Here is a 13,350-nt window from a genome sequence, read left to right on the forward strand (position 1 = left end):
AATTTTGTTTTCGTAAGAAGTTGCCTAAAACCAGCATTGTGGATTTACCTTTTTTCCCTATCTCATTTCTAATCACCTGATTTGTTTTTGGATTCCTGAAATATAGTTACCGCCCTGAAGATTATAAGGGTTGAGTAAGTGATTTAAGTTGCATGCTCCCCCAACTCCCACCTACCTTTCCCATCCCCATTGTAAGAGATTTACCTCGAGATTCATTCTGTGATTTCTCAATGCCATAGAAGAGGTTTGTTTTCAGTACAAACAGAAGAACTCTTTTGCCCTTAGAATAGCAGGTAAGGACAGGAATGTTACAGGTGTGAAAATGGATACTACTTCCAATCTCCAATCTCTGGGAAATAGGTTGTGTTTGTGTGGGTGTGGGTGTACCAAGAATAGAGTTTGTATTCACAACACATCTTGAAGAACAATGACTGTAATATGGTTAGTAACCCTTTTCATTTGGCTTGTTGAAGTTCACACATTAGTCACCATAGCTATAACACTTTATTTCTTCGTGTACAACATTTCTCTCAAAAATAGTTGTTGCCTACTATTTTCCACTTCAGCTTATAAAGAGTGGAGACTAGAAGAGCACTTAATCTATATTTAGAATCATTATTTAGATAAATCATATATGAAGTTAATAAAAATTGTATTTGCTCTCAATAGGGAAATTATGTTTGATAGCTAACTTTTCTTTTTAGCCATCATGAATTCTACCAGTTGCTTTATAATTAGGACTCTTACAGATAATTCTATGCAGTAAAAATATATATTTAAAAAACCTACATGTTTTTGCATTAAAGTGCACTACCTGCAGAAATTTTGCGGTATTAAAGTAAATATTGGCCTGCTGTCTACAGAAATATTTTGCACTGGCTTCATTCACTAGGTGAATTCTGACTGTGCACTGCTTAGCTTCTTGTTAAATTGTCCATCTTTTGTGACTTTTCTGTTTGTTTTATCAACAGTTCAGAGCTGTAGCAAGGACTTTCAGCACCCCAGGTAAGGTGGGGAGAACTATGGTTTCCTTTATTTTTTCATGTCCTTCTGACAAGATATTTAGTAGAATTCACAAATTTTGTTGGAATCTGACAGATGGCATTGTGTGATTCTGCTGTGGCCTTGAACTTCCAATCATGGCCATCAACTGTGCACATTAGCATCCACTGTAGAGTATAGGGGGCTGGGGAAAGGGCAAAGAATCTTACCTGTTGGTGCTTTCCTCATTTGAGCAGCACTTGCCATTTTTTCATGTATGTAGTCACAAATAAAAACAACAGTAACTCTTCTTTAGAACCATGTAGACCTGAATGAAGACTGATATTTTCACTCTGTTAAGAAAACAGAGTTTTCAATGTTTGTTGCAAATATTATCTGTGCAAACATGCTGAGAACTTTGGCTGCACAATTGTCTGCCTACTGACCTGCTCCAGGACCAGGGAACCTTCTAGAGACCACTCTACCAGCCAGCCAGGAAGCTGGAACAAAAAGATCTAAACAGCTATGAGCCTCGGTGATAGGACCTTCCTAGTAGCTACTTTGCAAACTTGCAGTGTAGATATTGAATTTTCATCAGAGCTGATATCACTGAAGATAGTAACAAGGAAATTTGATTGGCAAAATGGTAAAGAGCGTTCACCTGGTGGCAGACTTGATCCATAACATAGGCCAGACTTTGAAGAAGGAACCTTAACTGTGTCAGAAGCATGAGTATTCTTTTGCCTCCTCTGTGTTTGTATCAGGTTAGGTAATTGGTGCCTTTAGGCTGGTGGTTCTCTCTACCATGGTCAGCGGGATCAACTGAGGACACATGAGACACATCCAGACAAATGCACACATGCCTCTTGTGGCATCTCACACCAGTTTGAGACTCCACAAGAGGCACGCTAAAAATGAAACAATGTTCCCCATGCTGCAAATATGCAGTGTGGGTTCTAAATTTGATACCTGGATTTCCAAGTATTCAAAAAAAAAAAAACACCTGGGAAAAAAATCAGTGCAGGGCATGGTTTTGTAGCGTGCCCTGAGGCATCTGGCCAGAGTGTCTCTCTGGTGCTCCAGCTGCCCCAGCATGTTCCCTCTTCATGTGGGGCAAAGAGAAGCAGGGCAAGGCTGCAGCATGACCCAGTCCTGGACGCTGTCCCAGGGAAGCAGGAACTGGGGGTGGTGAGGCTGTGTGGTCTCTTGGGGGGAGGGGGGTTGTGTATATGGGGGGATGTGGGAAGTGGTGGGGGGATTTGGGGAGTGGTGGTGGTGTGGAGTGTGTGGGAGGGATGTGGAGTTTGTGATAAGATTTGAGGGGGGCCACCACACAACACCCCTCTCCTCCCATGGCACGGCCCTGGATCCACACACATCACCGCCTGAACCTCATGGAGAACGGGCCCAGCCCAATGCAACCCAGCCTGGCTCACCCAGCTAGCACGTGCTTTTGGACAGGAGCTGCATGTCCTGGTCCTGTTCAAAGGCATGCTAGCGGGCTGTGGCATGCCAGGTCAGGTTGGGTTGGGTTGGGCTGGGTCCATTCTTCCTACATAGAGTGGGTACTGCATGGCTGGCTGCTGCTGCTGCCACCGGGGGCTGTGCTCCACAAGAAGTGAGGGGGTGGGCATGTGGTGGCTCCCCCATAAACCCCACATCCCTACACACCACCCCCACACCACCCCCACACCCCTTTCCACCTCCCCCCCGCAAACCTCATATCACACGCCCAGCTGCCAGGCAGGATGAAACCTGCTGGCAAGAGCTTTGGCTGCAGAAGCAGCTGTCCCCACATCCTAGTTAGTGAAGGGGTCAGGGGGAGCTCTAATTTTTATATAAGAAAAGCAGAAGCAAACATCAAAGCATATAGATATTTAGAATTTATTTTATTATGATGATGGAGACACTGGTAGGCTTCCAAGTTGCTTTAAAATTGTAAATATATAAATAAAGCAAATAAAACATTGCCCAACTGATCTCTCTCTCTCTTTCTCTTTATATATCTGTCTCTCTCTCTCTATATATATATATATATATTTATATATATATTTATTTATATTTATTTATCTATTTATTTTTATAAATATTTATTTATTTATTTATCAGAGAATTTGCACTTTTTAAATAGGGAACAACAAGATTCCTGCTAGTGAGGCAAGTGGCAGGATCCAGGCAGAGGAGCCTGCTCAGTGTTGACACCTGGGACCCACTGGAGGGAAATGAGGGAGCTGACCTCTTGACCATTTGGGTCCAGGAGGACATGGTTTGACAGTTCAAAGCAGGCCACCACACTGAGAACATCTTCCGGGCAATAGCTGCCCAAGTGGTAGGGCAGGGGAACACATGGCAGCAGTGCCGCACAAAGGCCAACTATGCAGCCATCGCCCACTAGCAGCTGCCCAGAGCTGCAGATGCCTCTGCTGCAGTACCCATGCCACAGCCCAGGCAGCAGTGTGGTGCCTGTCCAGGTCTGGCACGCACACAGCCTTGGGGCTGCATGCTGTTGCAGGTGGCAGCAGGTCATAGCCAGGCCGCAGCTCCCACTGCCAAACTGATGCTGTGGGTAGAGGGTGCTGGGAATGCTAGGTTAGGGCTGCTTCACCAGTCCAGCAGGCACAGAGGGCTAGTGTCCTCAGATACCAAATAGCTGGGTCCCAGAAGGTCCTGTCTATTTGTATCTTCCATATTAACATGGTGAGTCAAGTGAGAGGAAAGTGGCCCTGCAGTCTCCAGGCACTTTCCCAGCCAGAGCCTCCTTTCTGATTAAGTATGGCCCACTTAGCCAGGGCCAGGAGGAGGTTGACCAGGAGGTCCCGGGACTTGGTCGGGCCGTGGATGGGGTGACCAAAACCAAAAAGTTGGAGGATGAATTGCAACTAGAACATCACGAGGAGGCCTCACCAGATAAGAAATTCCTGCCCAGAGAAACATCCTATCTACTGACTCCTCTGTGAAATATGAAACACCATAACCAGAAGGAAATATGAATACATCCTGCTTACCAACAAACAACTTTGAGGTAAAGAGACTATTCCAACTTTTGTCTGAACCTAATCGGCATATAAAACAAACTTTTCCAAACAGGAGATATTACCACCTTCAGCTCTCCTATGAAATATGAACTTGCATGAACTTTTACAACCTTTTCTCTGATGCCTAGATGTTTGCACCAGAATGCTTGCAGTTAAAGAAATGTATTTTGCAAAAAACTAGTTGGTCTAATACACCTCTACCAGGAGTCCTGATCACTTACATGAAGGGAACTCAAGAGGGTATTAACTTCAAGGAGCAATTTATGGATGTAGTGCTCCCACTTATCCGATGCTAGGCTTTTTATGGATCCCTGCCAAGTTAGGCCTCCCCTTACCTTGCCTACCCTGCTTTGTTGGTAATAAATTAGATAGGAGAGGTTCAGTGGTTGTTAATACAGAGGTCCCACTTGGGGTTACTCATGGATCTGAGAGTGGTTGATGAAGGTTGCTCCACCTCCCCTACGCCCCCAGCTACACGCCAACTCTCGGTGTCAAGACAATGAATTATATTGCTGGAGTCTGGTCTGATCTGGGTTCTGTCAGAGGCAATCTGGACAGCACTGCCTCAAATTATCAGGTTTGCTAAATAGCCTCTGGTATATTAAGGTTTAACCTTTGAGTTAAACCCCAATGGAAGGACTCAGGGTGTCTGGATCCCAATCCTTCCTCCCACAAATAAAGGGGGAAAAAAAAGGAAAGAAGTGAAGAGGACCCTATTCCCACTAGAGTTGCTCCTATCCTGGCTAATGCCCTTGTTAGCCAGGATGCCACTCTCCTAACTCCTTAGGAATGCTCGGTCAGTATCTGTATTGAGGCTTGGTTTTCTTGCCTCAAATTCTCTGAGCCTGTGCAGTTCCATAGGACTTGAGCCCCTGTGGCTCTGACCCCCCTCTGCCAGGGTCGCTCCAAAATGCCTCTGCCTCGGGTACAGCTAGCCCAGAGGCAGGCTCTCCTTCTCCCCTCCTGGCTCTCTGGGAGCCTTTTAAATTCCCCACAGTGGTGCCAGTGGCTTACGTAATCAGCCAGATGCTGCCTACCTTGATTGACATGTTTTAAAATTGCAACTGCGGTGCTGTGCATTGTCACAGCTCTGCTGCTTCTAATTTAGGGGGTAATTCTTGGGTATTGTTGGGGGCTTGCTCAGCCTGTCTGGGGTTCCTGGGGTTGCTCATGGGGTCTTTTGGGCCCCTTTCATTACAACAGAGTGCCATAAAACTAGCCAGAAAATGAAGTCATTGCGTGGTGCACTGGATTGTCTTACCATGCAACCATTGTCTCATTATCTGTATGAGTTGATCAGTTTCACTAAACATCACAAAGCTGGCAAGTCAACCAGCAATGCAGTAGTCCTTGACTTTAGGAAAGCCGACTTACGTAACCTCAGGAGGCTTGTTCCTGAGGCCCTGAGAAGCCATGATTTCACAGGGAGGGGAGTTCATGATGAGTGGTTGCTCCTTAAGGCAGTGATCCTAGAAGCACAAGGGAAGTCAATTCCAACCCATAGGAAAGGTGGTAAAAGGTCTCAGCAACCCCCTTGTCTGAACAGGGAACTCATGGACCTCCTATGTCTAAAAAGAGGCTTATAAAGGATGGAAGGAAGGAAACACCACTAAGGAGGAGTATTCTGCACTGGTCCACACCTGTAGGGAGTGAACTAGGAAAGCCAAGACTGCAACTGAACTCAAACTGGCTACACAAATCAAGGCATAAACAGTCCTTCTTCAGATATACGGGGAGTTGAAAGATAAACAAGGGCAACACTGGGCTTCTGCTAAACCAGTTGGGACAGCGGATTGCCGACACCCAGGAAAAAGCCAATCTACTTAATAATTAATTTACGTCTGTCTTTCACCAGCTCAAAGGGAGCACTCTGCCTAACACGATGCAGGATGACCAGGGTGAGTGTGAATATATGCCTCAGGTTCATCTCTGAAATATTACAGCCTAGCCAATCATTTGTCTGTCTGTACTTATGCATGCAAATATTCTGTCTCAAGTGCAAGACTCCACTTGATTCTGTTGCATTCCATTCAATTGATTACAGACCAGTTTTTCCAGTGTATCCCAGTTATTCTGGATTGTAGACCTATCCTTGAGAGTATCTGGAACTCTACCCAGCTTGGTATCATCCTCAGATTTGCTAAGCATGTAGTCAATCCCATTATCCAAATCATTAATGATGTTAAACAATATGGAACTCGAATTGGACACCTCGGGACCTCCACTTGATACTTCCTCCTACTGACACATTGAACCACTGATGACTACTCACTGCATGTGATGATCCAACCATTTATGTATTCACCTTGCAGTATTTTAATCTAGTCTTCAGTTCCTTAGCTTGTTAAAGAAAATGCTGATAGACATCTCAAATTCTTTTTAGCCGTCCAATATTACTATTTTATCCATTGTTTTGTTGACGTAGTCAACAAATATTATTGAAGGGGCATGATGGGTCTTTACAGAAATTTAATGCTGTTTGTCTCCATCACATCAAGTCCACTTAAGTGTCTCTTATGATTATGCAACTTAATCTAAATGTCTCTTATGATTATTTTTACTTAAAATCAGTTAGCCAAAATTGTATGTTGAAGTCCAGCTCATTGACTTACAACTTCCTAGTCAATTTCTAGTGCCTTTTAGGATGGCGGGTATAATTTTTTTTTCTTACTCTCCAAGACTCTCTAGTTAGTACTTAAGAGTGTATCTGTCTATGTTGTTTTATTGATATTAATAAAGTCACACTATCGATTTTAAAAACAACCTTCTATCCCTACTAAATGTTACTTTGAAATCCTATGGATTATTTCTTAAGTGTCTTCTAAACTAAATCAGGACAAAAATTCTCAACCTGATTCAAATTTGTTTCAGAACCTTGTCTTTAGCATATTGAGCTTTAATAGTTTCTTATCTTAATTACCTGGGGAAAGGCATCTTCCTATGATCTGATGGAGACACATTATTTCGATTTATATAAAAACCGTTTTGGAACTGGCCCAGTTTTAACAATCTTTGTTTTTTAGATTGTTTTGCAGTTCTAAATGTCATGCACTTCCTAAGTTTTTATAAATGTATGAAAAGCCTGTGCCAATAGAATCTGTGGGAAATCAGCCCATTTTTCAACTGCTGTGTCAATACAGGAGGATTTTTTTCCTTGGGTTTTTGCATAAAATCCTAAACACATGCAGCTGCTCAGCAGTTACAGTATTTTGTAATCCCTTTAGCTTTTTCTTTCCCGTTGCAGTTCTATCAATAAGCTCAGCTTTAATAGAAGGCTAATGTGTACTTCTGATCTGTAATTTGATGACAACTTTGTCAAAAGTAAATAGTACAATCAAACTGACTGCAATAGCAATTTTGAGATTTAGTCAACCAAAATGCTTATAGGATCAATCTGTTAAAACCACTGGGGAAGTTATTTCACAATTGTTTTTCTCCTTCACCTGAAATAAGATGTTGTTAACATGATCAAAGGTAGCAATTTCTGTATGCTTTGAAATGTGTTTCTATTGCTTTGCCACTGCTATCTCAGTAGCTATGCACAATGCTTTGTTTAGGGACTGCAAAGAAGCACCTGTTGGCTCTTCAGTTCTGTCACATTGTTATGTCTAAACCATGTGGAATTAATGCCACTTTCCTTCATTGTGGCAGAGACCATCTCTTTTGTTCTGTATTTGGACCATTCTTGGTACAATGAGGTCCTGGTCCATGATTATCACTCCTAGGTGGAATGATACTTCCATGACTACTTCTGTTAGCACCAAGCTCTCATCCCTGAGTGGAGTATCACTGGGCAATGTCCACTGACTGCTTGGAATAGTTTGAGGGCCAGTGGGTGCTGTCTGGTGTGGTCTGCTTGATGTCCCCACTTGGCACACTTCTTTTTAACATCTGACCTGTACTCCCATCCCTGTCTGTCCCCTGCATTCCCGTCTGTCGTCCCCTTTTCCTGTGGCCTTCTCACCTAAGGGAAGACAATGAGTGACTTGGTCAGCTGAGCCCACAGATTCTTTTAAAGGTGAACAAATAGTTCTATTGGCACCAAGAATGATGGAGCGCTGCTTGTGCTTGTGCCAAAGAGTGGAAAGTCTGTGGCTATGTCTGGACTTTAGTCTGTGATTGTAGCTGCTACCCTGAAGATTTATGGCCTTGAGCCCTCACTGTAACTGGGCAGATATGGGAGTGGCTCCAAACAGTGGAACATTATTTCAGGCCAGGTAAATGAGCAGCTGTTCACTAGCTGAAGATGTGTGGAAGGAGCTGTTCAACTACATGTTTAGCACCTGCAGGATTGGAAGCCTATCAGTGCCTCAGTTTGCTATAATAATAAAATAAATTCTAAATATCTATATATTATGGCTTTTGGGCTGCTTTTTTTTGTTTTATTTTATTATTACTGGGGAGGGCGGAGGAGTTCATCTTGGAAAATCAGAGCTTCTACTGCCCCTGTCGCTTACCAGAATGTTGAACCAGCTGTCGTCCTCTTTCCCACCCTGCCCCGCTTTGTGTTGCTGAGCAGCCCTGATACGCTGTTGCCCCTCTTACTCAAGCCACAGCCTCCCATCAGCAGCAGCTTTGCTGCCCCTCCGTTGCCCCACCCTGCTGTGCACCAGAACAGCGAGGGAGGAGTGTGGGGCTTATGGTGCACTGCTCCCTCCACCGCTAGCTCAGTAGCAGCAGGTGGTGGGCTTTTGGGTTGCTCATGGCTGTAGCAGGCAGAGCCCCTGGTGGCATGTGCATTTGGCCAAGTCCGAGGGCCTGCACATGCTGACATGAAGATAGCTCAGCCTCCTGGCACATGCCAGCCTTGCAAATCATGACATTGCAGGCAGGAGCTACACACCAACAGATTGGACAGGCTCTGTGTCTCCATATGCAGCTTCTTACGGGAGTGCTGAAACCCCACATGGAGTTAAGCGGCCCAGCCCAATGGTGCATGAAAAGGAGCCATGCGCCATTGGGCTGGGAGGTTTCTGAGCCTCCATGTGGGGTTTCCAGCACTCCAGCAGAAAGCCATGTGTGGAGGCAGGCAGGACCCCACCTAGCCCCATGGCACATGACTCTGCCATGTATGGCTTTCCGCCTTCCCTGATGGCACGCAACTCCCAGTCCACATGCCATTGGACTGGAAGCCACACATGGAGGCACAGAGTCGCATGCCATAGGGCTGGGCAGGCTCCCGCTTCCCTCTGCATATGGCTTCTAGCCCGTGGTGGTGGGTCCCCTATCCCTTTCTTTAATGCTACTGTTGCATTTCTAGATGGAGGGGGATGGCCAAGTCATTATGGGCAATTAACTTGAGCAGTATCAATTGCCACTTAACTGAAGTGGGAGACATGCCACAACGAAAGCTACAGACATAGTGAATGAAAGCTACAGACATTCCTCCCAAAATGTTACGCCAGTTCCTGTGGGGAGGGGAGAGGGAGGTATACAGTACAAGGAACACCATGTGTGAACAGCTCCTCCCTGCCACATATTTTCCCTACCCACTTTCTTTAAACATCACAGCCACAGTTCTGACTGGCGTGTCCCGGGCCCACGAGCGGAGCCGCTCCACCACCCAGCGGCAAAGTTCTCCCTTGAAGTCTCTGTCCTGCACCTGCCATGACCCCATGGCATTGGCTGTGACCGCCTGGGTGGGCACTGGCTCCTTGGGGTGTGCAGGCAGGCGGGGCCGCTCAGCAGCGGCAGCCAGCACCACCCTCGGCCGGGGAGGGGTTCAACCCCACGAGGGACCTGGCTGGGCCGCGCCACACTGACGCGGTGTGTGTGAGAACCTTGTCCCTTCCCCAGCTCTTCAGCAGTCATTAGGAAGCAAAACCGTGTTTACTTCCATTTCCTGTCACAGTACCGCGGGCCACAGAAAATGCTTCAGTGGGCCACATGGTGGCCCGCGGGCCAGATGTTGGACAAGCCTGCCTTAGAGCCTCTTAGGGCCATCAAGATGATTGGTAACTTTTCATCCCAATCTTTTCCTGAGCTTTTTACCTGTTTTCTCAAAGCTTCCTTCAGAGTGCTATGTGGAAATGTTGCTTAATGCCTAGAGCCTTACATAGCTCTTGCATAACATCTCCCACAAAGTGAGATCCTAAATCTGAATCAATTACTCTGAGAATTCCCATTCTTGAGAAAACTATGTTGAATAGCTGTTTAGCAGTGACAGAGGCAGTGTTGGTTTTAGTAGGGATGGCTTCCACCCATTTGGAGAAGGGGTCTACTATTACCAGACAGTATTTATTCCCTCTACTAGTGGTGGGCAAAGGACCTACATAATCTATCTGAATCCAGGACCAAGGATCCTCTATTCTTTGATGCGTTCTTTTGAACTTGGCAATCAGCATTAACCATTACACACTGTAAGCAGTTATCACACCATTGATCTACATCTGCTTTCAGGCCTGGCCACCAGCCTGTATCTTTAATCCTATTCAAAGTATCCTGTTTCCCTTTATGCCCTTTGTCATGCACTAACTGAATCAGGTCCCCCTGTACCTGGCTGGGGATAATCCAGTGCCTTTGACCATCTGTAGTTACTGCCCACCAGACATTATCAAACTGCTCAGTCTTGTATTAATCTTGTCAGTAAGATCTTTTCCTGCTTTGGCTAAGGACTGGATTTCTGTATCCCCATCCTGAAGGGTACTTAAGTCTAAGGTATCCATTCCTTTCCCTAAAGTTTGTCTCCAGGTAGTTACTGCGTCTGTTTTCTTTACCTGGTCTGTGTCTTCAGTGTGGTTACTAGTAGCAGCAGCCTTGGCTAAGGCATCAGCATTATTGTTGCAGTGTGCTTCTGAGTGATTTTTCTGATGCACCTTTGTGTGAGTCACCCAGGTGTCCCCAGTTCTTTCTTTGATCAGGTTAGCAATTTGTCTCCATTTGTTTGAGTGAGAAATGAGACACCCATCTGCAGCTACCATTTCTCTAACCAAAGTGGGAGCCACATGATGATTGCTGTGGCTGTCCAGTCAGAGTCAGTAAAAATAGCAACAGAAGTGTCCTAAGATTTATAAGCTAGGACAGCTTTAACTGCCTCTACTTCAGCTGCTTCGGCAGAATGGGGGCGAGCTGGTCTTTGGAGCACCTCTCCGTCATTTATGCGGATGGTTCCATACCCTGTTTGGGGATGTCCTTTATGGTAGAAACTTGATCCATCTGTAAACCAAATTACAAACCCCTTCTGTTGTGCATCTGCAAGTCTCTTGCCTCCCTTGTCAGGCCATTCAAGGTGTTTTAGAAGAGGGAGGGGGCAGGTATTCTTCTTTCCTTCTACGATTTAATCCATATGGGGCTGGTGAAACAGCTTGCTCTTTTTTAAACTCTACTCCTTGGTTTACTAGGATGAGGGTCCACTGAACAATGCATGGGTTAGAAACCTGGCCATCTTGTATTTTCCCTGATATGATGTACTCAAGCGGGGAATGCACAGTATGAACAATGACCTTTGATCCTCCAATAATAAATTTCCAATTTGCGAGGCTTCAGACCAGGGCAAGACACTCCTTTTCACAGGGGGTAAAGCCTTGCTGTGTTTGATTTAGGAGCCTGGAGGCATACGCAATGACTCGGAGCTTATCCCATTGCTTTTGACTAAGACTGGTTCCAATGCTTGTCTCTGAAGAGGCCAACTGAATCACAAAAGGAAGGACAGGGTCCAGATATGCCAGAGCACAAGCTAAATCTTGTTTTAAGGTAGCCAGGGCAGTTTGTTGGTCTGCTCCCCATTCCCAAATCCTGTTTTTCTTTAATAATTTGTACAGAGGCTTAGCTTTGTCCGAGAACATTTCAGTGAATTCTCTGGAGAAGTTAAAAGTTCCCAAAAGAGCTTGCAAAGAGTAATGTGTCTGTGGAAGCAGGCAGCTTTCCTACTGTTTCTACCATTTGCTGATCCGGAGTCTTGCCATCCTCTCCAAGACCTACACTCACGTATTGCACTTGTTGCTGCACTAACTGAGCCTTTTCGCTATTTACCTGTACTATAATTAGTGATTTTTCTGTTCATTTCTGAAGTGAGGGTGTGTATCAAAATGTCATCCACATATGAAATTACATGTGAGTGGTGTTTAGGGCTCAAATGGTTCCATATTTTAGTGACATGGGCAGTTCTGGGCGCTGCACTTCAAGAGGGATGTGGACAACATGGAGAGGGTCCAGAGGAGGGCCACTCGCATGATTAGGGGGCAGCAGGGACCTGAACCTGTTCAGCCTCCACAAGAGAGGGCTGAGGGGGGATCTAGTGGCCTGTTACAAACTAGTCAGGGGGGATCAGCAGGCACTGGGGAAGTCACTGTTCCCCTGAGCACTGCCAGGGGTGACCAAGAATAACGGTCACAAGCTGGCAGAGGGTAGATTTAGGCTAGATATCAGGAGGTGCTACTTCACGGTCAGGGCAGCTAGGATCTGGAACCAACTTCCAAGAGAAGTGGTGCTGGCTCCTACCCTGGGGGTCTTTAAGAGGAGGTTAGACGAACACCTTGCTGGGGTCGTTTGACCCCAGTACTGTTTCCTGCCATGGCAGGGGGTCGGACTAGATGATCTACTCAGGTCCTTTCCGACCCTAGAAACTATGAAACTGTGACAAATACTAGGGGAAGAATGGAAACCTTGGGGAGTTCAGCTGAAGGCATATTGCTGTCCCCTATAGGTAAAAGCAAACTTATCTCAACATGAAAGATGGAGGGATATAGCCATGAAAGCATTAGTCAAATCAATTACAGAGAACCATTTGGAGCCAGCTGCTACTGATGCTAAGATTTCATTGTATTTAGCTACCACAGGATCAGCGGCAGGGGTGGCTGCATTTAAGGCATGGACCTATGTAATCTATCTTATTGTTATTCTATAAGTGATCCCATCTGCTTTAAGGACTGGCCATACTGGTGAACTAGAAATAATTTGCATAGGCACAATCACTCCTTGTTCTAAGAGACAGTCTATAGTATTTTTAATGCCTTCCTCTGCTGCAGCTGGGTATTTATACTTGTCACAGGGGCACTTTGGTGCCCTGCTCCTAGGAAGAGATACAGGTGCCAGTTGCCAGGGAAACCACAGTTGGTCAGATGACCAGAAGGGAGCAGGGCCTGGCCTTTATAAGCAGCCAGCCTGAGGCCAGAAGGCAGTTCCCCTCTGGCAGCCTGAGTAGTGGGAGCTCTGCTGCAGCGCAGCCTGAGCATCTGCATGATGGTACAGGGTGGAGAGAACCCTGACAGGGAGGTATGAAGGAGAGCCAGGGTGGCATGGAATTTATGTTATAGCCAGGAGGCTTATTTTATGTTACAGCTGGTTGGCTTATGGCTTTGTATTTTCTGTTTGATAGTTTGAGTAACACTGGAGG

At 45.6% G+C, this 13,350-nt stretch overlaps 1 protein-coding gene across 9 annotated transcripts in view; it reads left to right on the top strand.

Annotated features, from left to right (window-relative positions):
* TSHR (thyroid stimulating hormone receptor) overlaps positions 1–13,350 on the top strand; it is a 197,691-nt gene that overhangs the window by 30,791 nt on the left and 153,550 nt on the right. The window contains exons 1-2 of one of the 9 annotated variants that reach the window (XM_090033826.1): positions 3,525–4,003; positions 5,872–5,914. The exons of 7 other annotated variants lie outside the window; for them this stretch is intronic. The gene's annotated coding sequence lies outside the window, so the exon portion shown is untranslated. Of the gene's footprint in view, positions 1–3,524; positions 4,004–5,477; positions 5,915–13,350 lie in introns of those variants that run through there. One more of the 9 variants, XM_090033825.1, reaches the window with a different exon arrangement.

Source organism: Crocodylus siamensis, chromosome 2 (assembly GCF_052110815.1).
Source record: "Crocodylus siamensis isolate JL-2025a chromosome 2, ASM5211081v1, whole genome shotgun sequence".
NCBI lineage: Eukaryota > Metazoa > Chordata > Crocodylia > Crocodylidae > Crocodylus > Crocodylus siamensis.